Here is a 10,896-nt window from a genome sequence, read left to right on the forward strand (position 1 = left end):
ATCTGAGCTTGGTTTTTTTCTGGCCCCCACGTTTATATTTGGGGTTCTTTCCTTTAGTTCAGTACATATTAGATTGTCCACAAGGACTCCACCTTCCTGGCTAGGGAGCGATTTCGCCAACCGGAGGCCTGCCAATGTATGGTCAGTGATGAAGGTTTTTTTCCGGTAGTGCAGTACTCTCTGAATTTATGTTAAAAGAACACTGGATTAGTTATGATCTATGAGATGTGATTTTTTTTTTTTTTTGGATAGGCAAGTTGGGGTTAGGCAGACTCCCTCCAGTTATACAACTATATTATTGGGATTTGAAGGTGATGTGCACTAACTGCTCCTACCAGACAACCAGAGCCCCTGTTGGTCTATGAGATCTGAAATTGCTTGAACTATATTCACTTACTTTCAAGAAGCGAAAAACTTGCAATGCTTCTGGTGAGGAAAAAGGGCACTATAATATTTCACATACAGTAGGAAAGTTTAGAGCCCGGGTAGTTAGAAGTGGACATAGTTGGATAGTGGGAATTGAACTGCTTCTGCTTGCCCATATCTTGGGGAACTCATACATTTGATGAGTTAATGAAGGGATGCAACTTATAGTTGGTAATTTAACTCTGTCACTGTAAATCCCATAACCATTTGGAAAGATTTTAAGTATCTTTAATGATGCAACAGTGAAGATAAAAAGGTTCTTTCACAAGACAAAGGAGTACGATAGTATGAGAATAGGAAGCCTGAAAATGTTTAGACTAGAGTTGCCAGTGAGGAAGCGAGAGCAGGAAGCAATTCGGGAAGCGGGAGCGAAGCACTTCTAAATTTTTAGAAAGTGAGAAACGCGGGACGACTTAAAAGTGAACTGAGAATCATCTCGAAAGCGAGAAGGAAAGCGAACCAGAAGCGAAGATGAAAGCGACCTAGGATTTGAATGGGAAGCGAATAGAAATAGACTTTTTTCAATATTGGGTAAAAAAATTATTAAAGGCTCCACCCCCCCCCCCCCCCCAAAAAAAAAAAACAAAAACAAAAAAAAAAACAGAAAAGAAAACTCACTTCTTGATATTAGGAAGCAAGTGGGAAACGAGCAGAAAGCAACGCGTTTCAATAATGGGTCGCTTCCCCCCCCCCCCACACGTTTCAAAAGCAACGCGTTTCACGCACACATTTCAAGGAAGTGCGCTTCCCCGCATCTTATAGCATTTCCGGTAACCGTTGTTTAGACAAGGTTTGAGTATGGGCTCCACGTTCCCCAAGAAAACACTTAAATTAAGTGTGAGGATAACTTTTTAGACCCTTTCATTTGAGGCAGCTCACATGGATAATAAATCCATATGAGGGGCGTTTGTCTCACACCCTTTCTTATGAAAGAGGGCCTTTTTTCTAAAAAAGGTGAAACAAATATCTATCTGAGAAATATAAGATGGGACCACATAAGTTCATGTAAAAATGGGTCCACACCTCTCATTGGGAAGCAGTTTGGCTCCTCTTTTAAGGGAAAGTGGCTTCCCTTGGGTGGGGTTGCAACAAACCACCATAACGAACCTTTCCCAACTTGTATCACAGAGATATCGTCAAAATGTGCTACCATTAAAGAAGCAAGAAAGAATTGCATGATACATACAGAAAAAGTCTCAAAAAACCTTTACCAACATGCAATATCCCATCTCTTTCCACAAAGCAAGTTTCGATCATGAAATTAAGTGGCCTAACTGGTGGCTCATGAATGGACACATACCACCTATTCATAACATAACCATCATGGTACAATTGACCCCCTTTAACATTCCTCTCTTTCGTTATAGCAATAGAAGATGTTTGTTGAAGATAGGCTGTTGCACTTAGCTTTTGGACTCATAAATTGCAACATTTGGATGTATCACTAAGGCCATTTCCAGGGAGCGCTAAGTGCCTGACTATGTGACACAGCCATGCATATCACACATGACAGAGCTTGCAACCTGTTGTTGTGGGCACCATGCAATGCTGTTGTGTGATTGGCTAGTGTCACATAGCCGGGCACTTAAGTGCTCCCTACATCTTGACTCATTAATAAGTTCAAGACATGCCATTCTTTAGGAAAGCCAAGTGACTGGCCGAATACCTTGCAAAGGCACCTAGCCAATCAATGACAGACACGTCCCAAAGCTTTCCCTCTGTAATCAGGTCAGGGAGCGGACCGACTACCCTTGTAAAGTACTCTGTCTGAGGGATGCTCTCAACCAACTGTGGCCGCGCTGGCTCCGTCAGCCTTACCTAGGACCGTTGTGCTGGTAACATAAAACTCTGAGGCTAGGACCCCTATCCTTTGGGCTTATGCTATGCATTGGCTTGCGCAGAGGGGTGACACCCATGAGAATCGAACCATGACTATCCGTCTAGCACCCAAGGCCCCACCCCACTATGCCAACCCCCCTTGGGGCACTATACCAATGTTGATTAGCTAAAACTCAAGCAAGCTTAGGGATTTGGTGCGGCTCCATCTAACCATATACCAACTTATCTGGTCTGATTCCAAATCCAACCTAGATATTGTTTCCAATTAGCTAAAACCGTTCCGTTCTTGCATCCATTTTCATCCAAATTTAATCAGTTAGGATTACCATCCAAAATCTGAACAGGTAAAATGCGCCCAGGGATCAAGTGCAACGTGATTTTACAAAAAAATGTACTTCCCAATCTCATTGAATGACACCTGTCTGGTTTAGACTGTGGGCCCACAAAAGTTGACTATTCTCTCCAGCTGAATCAGAGGTGTCATTTAAAGAAATGGAGTGGTACATTTTCTTGTGCAATCACATTGCACTTGATCCATGGTCAGTAAAATGCTGCCGTTGTCTCCAAAATGACCAGTCGCCGGTCTCAGCCATTAGAAATGTTTTTTTTTAATGACGAGGAACCCTCACCAAAACTAGGAAAACCCAGGGTGGGGCCCCATGATAAACCCTGCCTTATGTGGCCTACCTTTAAAAGCTATAAATACACCCGTGCACCAGTGAGATTTGATCTGGTGCCTTTATCTCAGCACCTTCACAACAACTCCACTGGGAGGGCAGGTTACCCCCCCCCCCCTAACATGCACTGTAGCTACAGTGCATATGTTGGGGTCCTGACTGAGTGCCGTGCTCAGTTGAGTATATAGGACCCCGTACACCATTGTACACCCGCAAGGGAGTGTACGGCGGTCTCATACATCCGACTGAGCGTCACGCAGCGCTCAGTCGGGACACCAAACATGCACTGTAGCAGTGCATGTTTGGAGGAGAACACGCAACACCCTCTCACTGGCCACTCACACATTAGAAATGGTTGAATACCAAGAGTAAACCAAAAAGACCAAGAACATGGTCAAATTAATCTGAATTCTACGTTCATGATAAAATGTTTGACTGCTTTTGACTAAAAAAAACACTTATTTGGGAGACAAAACCACCTGAAATCCATGGTTGGCTCCCAAACGTCCGGATTGTGGAGTTAGAAACTCCAAATCCATGTTTTGACAATACTTAAAAGTCACATTTTCCATCCCAATACAAGATTCCCAAACAAAGCCTAAATAGTGTTGATACGTATGTTCAAGATGAGGTAGCCAAAAAATATCCTCTTATAATTTATGTTGAAATGAGGTTTTGGGGTTGCCAACTCCATCCTCAATTCTGTATTTTGGTAACACACCTGCTCCCAAACTGGGAGTTGGGAAAAACCACAATGCAACTCCCAAACAATAGAAGGTGCTGGATATATTTTTTTGAGACTAAGAAACTATCATTAATAAAGAGGTAGAGGAACAGCAAGGCAAACCAAACGATGAGGTATCATTTGGAAAGCCAAACAGAATAGTAAGTTAACAGAAATGAGGAGCATAGCAGAAAAGCATGGGACTCCAAACTCGGTCCCCCAGCTGAGATTTAGACAAAACTGTAGGAACACATCGTCTGCAAACGAACCCCCATCTGGTCCCCAACGTGTCAGAGTCTCTGGCTTGAAGTCGTAGGGCCAATTAGCCGGACCTCGATCAAGATCCGCCGTAAATCCTCGCAAGGCCATTTAGTCAATAGAAGCTCTCGTAGGTCCTGTTTATTTCTCAGGTGCATTGTTAGAATTGTTGTAGAGGACCCTTTGAACACCCTATTATTCCTTTCCAGCCACACACATCTCCACATATACAAGAGCATGAACCTCCAACCGATTTTCCATTTCGTCCCAAGCTTGCTGACTGCATTAGTAATGAGTAAGCCTCTAAGGGGGAGGGAGTTGATCTGCAGACTAGAAATAGGAGCTGGGTGCAGGGTAGGGTCAGAAAAGGTGAGATGTGACTTCTTTCGCCGCGATGCAAAAAGGGCAGCGGCTAGGGAATTGGAATTCCCGCTTTTTGAGGTTAGTGTTCATCAAGATCTTGTCCAGCACAATCAGCCTAACTAGTAAAGAAGCTCTAGCAGGGAGACCTTGGACCCCAAAGAGTGTTCTTTGGCAGTCATTGCACTGATGGCTAGGACACAAAGTTATAGCAATCAGCAATGGGCGTCCTTGGTCTTGGATTTCCACAGAAACCGGTTACAACCACTGTTAATGCCTCTTCTAAGTTTGTTTTTTTTCGCCGTTGATATTTGCGTGATAAGCGATAGAAAACAATCCATTAACAGTGGATAATTTCTCTCTCTCTCTCTCTCTCTCTCTCTCTCTCTCTCTCTCTCTATATATATATATATATATATATATATATATATATATATATATATATATATATATATATATATATATATATATATATATATATATATATAGTGTGTGTGTGTGTGTGTGTGCGCGCGCGCGCTAAAACTCATGACGCAAGTGTTTTTTACTCCTAACCTGATGGATGTATTCAACATGGTAGATTTAGTGGGAATTAACCCTTGGATCATGTTTTTTTAATGACAAAATATGTTTTTCAAGTCAAACAAAATCTATGCATTCATAGTTGTCATTTTTTAGATGGCCAACAAAACCTATATACAGGTTGGATTTCAGTGATACAAAAGCCAGTCTCCACTAATAAAAACATATACATCACATCTATATATGGTGTTAGATGTGAGAAAAAGTGCAAAAAAGAAAAAAGAAAAAAGAAAAAAGAAAAAAGGTGTTTTCAAGTTGATTATAAATCATAATTGATGCTCTCTCATTTTTGCTCAGGCGGGTGCACTGTGTCCAGCCATCCACCATCTGATAGTCTCTCTGGCATGGCGGATGATATGATTTCTTTTTTTTTTTTGCATGCCCTTTTTCAGGATTAGAGTTTTTGTATTTTTTATTTAGTATTTAATTAATGCTTTATTATGATTTTTTATAATTAGCACATGAAATTATGATTGTTGTTTGTTATGATTAGGATTTAGGTTATTTATTTACTTTTTCTTAAATAGTTACATTTCAATAACTAGAGTTTAGGGTTTTTTGTGTTTTTCCCCCAATTAGCATTTAATTTTTTAATGAGATGGATATTAATTAGTTATTTTTATATATTTTTAATCATCATTATACATGATCCACATGCTTGATTTTAGTTAAAAATTTAGGGGTTTTGTTATATTTTTTGTTTCAATTAGCTTATGTATGAAAACTATGAATGATTTTTGCTAGGATTGAGGTTTTTATTTAGTTTTTTAAAATAGCATAAATATTTAATTAGGTTTTAGAGTTTTTATATATTTCAAATAGCATTTTGATTTTGATTTTATCTTTAAATAACATAAATATTTATTTTAAGTATTTTCTATATAACATTAAACACGATTTTACACGCTTGATTAACACAAATGCATAATTGATGATTTAAGAGTTAGGGTTTTGATTTTGTATTTATTTAAATGACATGAATTTTGGATTATGATTTTAGGGTGTTCTATTTTTTTTTTTTAATTAGCATTAAATATGAATATTAAATACTTGACTTTGGTTAAAATTTAGAATTTTAGTTTTTTTTTCAACTAGCATATATGAGAATTGTATGTTTTTTTTTCAATTAGAATGTATTTGTTTCAATTAATTCTCTTCTTATTTACTTATTAAATACTTGTCACTTGTTAGTAATCATTAGTATAGAATTTTTTTAGAAGTTTTTTGAAAAACTTTGGTTGGTTAGTGATATTTTTTTTAAACAAGCTACGCTTACCTCGATTAAATGCTTTTTTGAAAGAGAAGAAAACAATGAGATTTGAACACATGCCACTTCCAATGACCAATGATGTATCCATTAGAATAAGACCTTCTTTGTGTTAAATGATTAAGTTGGTTAGTGATTTGATTAAATAAATAATTAAATAGGTATTATTTAACTATGTTAATATACAAATACATAGTGTTTTTTTATCAAAAAATGAGTGTATAATTAATGTTAAATGATAAATGATTCTTACTTTTATTTTTATTTGGTCTATTAATGTATAGGAATGAGCAAATTCCTTATAAAAAAACATATTTCTCGTCAATCTTATTTAATGGAAGAAGACATAAAATATGATGAAGAAAAATCATGTGGGAAACAAAGTCAAACATAAATTAATCTAGCAAAATTACGTGTAGATCCAGGACTTCCTATTCTTATTTCTAATTATCATATCGATGAACAAGATAATGTTCGCAGGAAGTATCTTTGTAGGAGTCTGTGTCAACCTCATAATCACAACTTTTCACAAAAGAGGAACGAGGATAAATTGTGACAATTTAATAATGCTTGGTTTGATGAGTATAAATGTTGATTAGAGTATAGCAAATTTCAAGATGTAACATTTTGCTTATATTGCTATCTTTTCAACCCAAATGTGACACATCAAAGAATTCAGAAACATTTATTTCTCAAAGGTATGATAATTGAAAAGAAAAGAACAAGCTTGATGTACATGTTGGAGGTTTTGAACTTAATGAAGCAAGCACAACATATTCAAACAATATTTCACAAGCAACCTAATCATTAAAATGAATATTGAGTTTGCCTTAACACAACAATTACCGCGATTAAATATTTATTAAGCCAGAGATTGTCATTTCATGGACAATATGAATATAAAGAATTTGTTAATAGAGAAAATTTTCTTTAGTTGTCTAAGGTTTTTGTAGATATTAATGATGATATAAAATGTTGTAGTACAAAACGCTCAAGAAAATCTCAAGTTGGTATCACCTGACATATAAAAGGATATTGCGAGAGTTGTTCTGGAAACAATAAATGTTATTATTAAGAAACTTGGAGATGTATTCTTTTTTATTTTAATTGATGAATCTCGAGATATAACAGTTAAACAACAAATGGCTAATGTTTTGCAATTTGTTAGCCAAGTGGTTTTTAGAGCTTGTACATGTTTGTGACATAGAGTATTACATCTCTTAAAACAATAATTGATGATGTATTCTCTAAACATGAGATAAGCCTAGCAAAATTGTTTGGATAAAGTTATGTTGGAGCAAGTAATATGCGATGAGAGTTTAATAAATTTAAGACACTTATATTAAAAAAAATGAATTAATTATTTATATTTATTGCTTTGCACATCAACTCTAATTAGCATTAGTTGCTATCGTAAGAAATCACTTGCAAATTGACTCATATTTTTATGCAGATTCTAGTGTATTAAATGTTTTTTTAGCCTCATGCAAAAGACTTGATCATCTTCAAGAGGCACAATCGATAAAAAATGCCAAAGCAATTGAGTTAGGTAAACTTGAAAGCGAACAATGATTAAATCAAGGGAAGACTTTTAGACGACCTGGTGATACACATTAGAGCTCTCATCATGATGCACTGATTAATTTAATCAGTATGTATTATATCATGATTGATGTATTAGAAGTTATTAAATGAACTTCAAGTTTAGGAAAGAAGGAGAAATCACATACCTTATTAGATATTTTTGCAAAACTTTGATTTGATATTTTATTTATATTTGATGTATGATATTTTGGGAATCACTCGTGAGCTTTCACAATCACTTTAGTGAAAAGCTCAAGATGTTGTCAATGCTATGACTTTAGTTGTAGTATCAAATAAATGACTTTAAAAAATGAGAGATAATAAATGTGATTCTCTCTTAGATATAATCTCTGCTTTCAGTAGCAAGTCTAATATTGTCATTCCTAATATGATTGATTTACATAAACCCTAAGGACAATTAATATGTAGGGCTGAAGATATTACAATGTTAAATTATTTTATACAGTACTAGATATACAACTTCAAGAGTTGAACAACCATTTTAGAGAAAACAATTACAAAAAAAATCTGTGGCATATTTAAGTCAAAAAAAGCCCAACAATAGATGGCAGGTGATCACGTGCAACATCACATTTAAAGTGTGCAATCACATTACACCTTATCTTGATATAGATAGATGCTATTTTAGTAATTTATTTTCTGCATTTAATAGAGACAAGTTAATAAGTTTTGCTAATTTTTGTTATAGAAACTTCTTTACATCAAATTTATTGATGCTTGACAATCAACTATAAACATATATCATTGATGCGAGACAGTATATGGGGTTTTCAAATTTAAAATGCTTAATATTTTCTCTGATTTATTTGCTTATCACATTAGCTTTGACTCTACTAGTTGTGACAGCAAGTGTTAAGAAGGCATTTTCAACTGAATATTATCAAGACTCGAATAAGAGATGATTGGGTAAATGATGCATTTGTTACTTATATTGAGAACATATTTGACACTATTAACAATGAATCAATTATGAATGGTTTTCAAAATATAAAAATTCGATGAGGCCAATTGTAAAAGACATTCATTAGAGTAACTATTTGAGTTTTTTTTAAACATGTTAGTATATTTTAGTTTCCTTTCAGTTTTATTATCTTTTGTTCATTGGATTGGTGCTTTTATTTATTGACCTTATGATAAAGATAAATTGGTTATAGAGACAAAATTTGTTAAATATGTTTGATGTTCCTCTTCATTTTGAGTGGCTTGTACTTTATCTAATTATTTATAAACTATTTATGATATCTTTCATAGATTTTTTAGAAGATTAACTAATTAATTGGCTATTTATTTATAGGATGTTTGTATTCCTTTATCACATCTTGCTACTTGTATCTCAAGATCGAAATTTAAGCTTAGTTACACTGCATTATTCATGAAAGTTAATTTTTTTGGTCTTTATATCAAACAAAGCTAAAATTTGGAGTATACATGCATGCTATTATCACTACAAGAAAATTGTTAATTAGCGACGGAAATTAGCGACGGATTTTTCCCGTCGCTACTTAGCGACAGATTAGCTAGAGATAGAATCTGTCGCTAATTTGCGACGGATTAGCGAAGAAATGACTTTTATCGCTAATCTGTCGCTACTTAGCGACGGATTAGCGACTGCATGTTTTTGTCGCTACTTTTGATTACAAGAACACCATTTTAGCGACGGATTTAGAGAGGGAACTCTGTCGTCGCTAATCCGTCGCTCATTAGCGACGGATTAGCGACAGTATATATTTCGTCGCGGTTTTTGTATTTTGATTTAGCGACGGTTTAGCGACGGAATGTTTCCGTCGCTAAGCCGTCGCTAAATATCGCGTAAATCCCTAATCCCATCCCTCTTTCTCTTTTCCCTGTTTCTCTGTATTGCTCCCTCCCGCCCGTCGGCTCTCGCCACCGCCGCTCGCCAGCCGCCGCTCCCCGTCCACCGCTCGCCAGCCGGCGCTCGCCAGCTGCCGCTCCCCGTTAACCTCCCGCCACCGTCCGGCGAAGCGCAGGTAATATTCTTCTTCTTCTTCTTCTTCTTCTTCTTCTTCTTCTTCTTCTTCTTCTTCTAAACGCAGGGGGTACGCCCCTTCCCTGCCGGAAACGGAGGGGGTTTAACCCCCTGCCGTGCTTTCCGGCAGGGGGGGTCGACCCCCTGCGTTTCCGGCAAGGGGGGTCGACCCCCTGCCTATGGCGGTGCCGCACTGCCGGCCTCCAGCCCGATCCGGAGGAGGAGGTTCGCCTGTTGTGCATCTTCAACGCGCGGTCCCGGTACATTCCGCCGCTGCCGCAGGGGTACTACGGCAATGCCTGATAGTAATCCCGGCAGCTGTCTCGATAGCGGCGAAGCTCTGTGCGAACCCACTAGGTTATGCGGTGGAGCTCGTGAAGAAGGCCAAGGAGGAGGTGATAGACGAGTACATGAGGTCAGTGGCGGACCTCATGGTGCTCAAGGGCCGGCCTAACATCACGGTGGTCCGCACCTTCGTGGTCTCGGACATCAGGCATGCCGGGTTCAGCGAGCTGGACCTCGGCTGGGGAATGCCGGTGTACGGCGGTCCAGCCAAGGGCAGTGACGGCCCAATCCCCGACTTGGTTAGCTTCTACGTCAACTCCAAGAATAACGAAGGGGGAGAAGGGATGGTGATCCCGATTTCCTTGCCTGCTCCAGCTATGAAGATCTTTGAACGAGAGCTCAAAAAGATGCTGTACGGACCCGCCCCGGATCAAAAGTCCACAGAACCTGTTTTTATCTTATCTGCTTTGTGAATAAAGATCAATTCATTGCCAAACAAATTTGTTATGAGATACCTACGTTGCCTATGTGATCTGTTTTGAAAAGAATTTTTGTTATGGATACCTATGCTGCCCATGTGATCTCTTTTTAAAAAAAATTTGTTATGAGATACCTACGTTGCATATGTGATCTGTTTTGAAAAGAATTTTTGTTATGGATACCTATGCTGCCCATGTGATCTCTTTTTAAAAAAAAAAAAAGTTATTATGTGATCCCTATGTTGTCCATGTGATTAGCTTGAAAAAAAATTTGTAATATGTGTATATAAGATGTCCATATGGTTTTAAGTGTAGTTTGCATATATGTTGTCCATATGGATTTTAAGTTGAATTTTTTTTTGTAATGTATATATACAAGTTGTCCATGTTGTTCAATTTGTTAGTTT

General features: G+C 37.3%; 1 pseudogene; it reads left to right on the forward strand.

Annotated features, from left to right (window-relative positions):
- Positions 1-9,904: 9,904 nt before the first annotated feature.
- LOC149846561 (benzyl alcohol O-benzoyltransferase pseudogene) lies at positions 9,905-10,483 on the forward strand (annotated as a pseudogene).
- The last annotated feature ends 413 nt before the right edge of the window (positions 10,484-10,896 follow it).

This window comes from Nuphar pumila, chromosome 2 (assembly GCF_984573655.1).
Source record: "Nuphar pumila chromosome 2, dmNupPumi1.hap1.1, whole genome shotgun sequence".
NCBI lineage: Eukaryota > Viridiplantae > Streptophyta > Magnoliopsida > Nymphaeales > Nymphaeaceae > Nuphar > Nuphar pumila.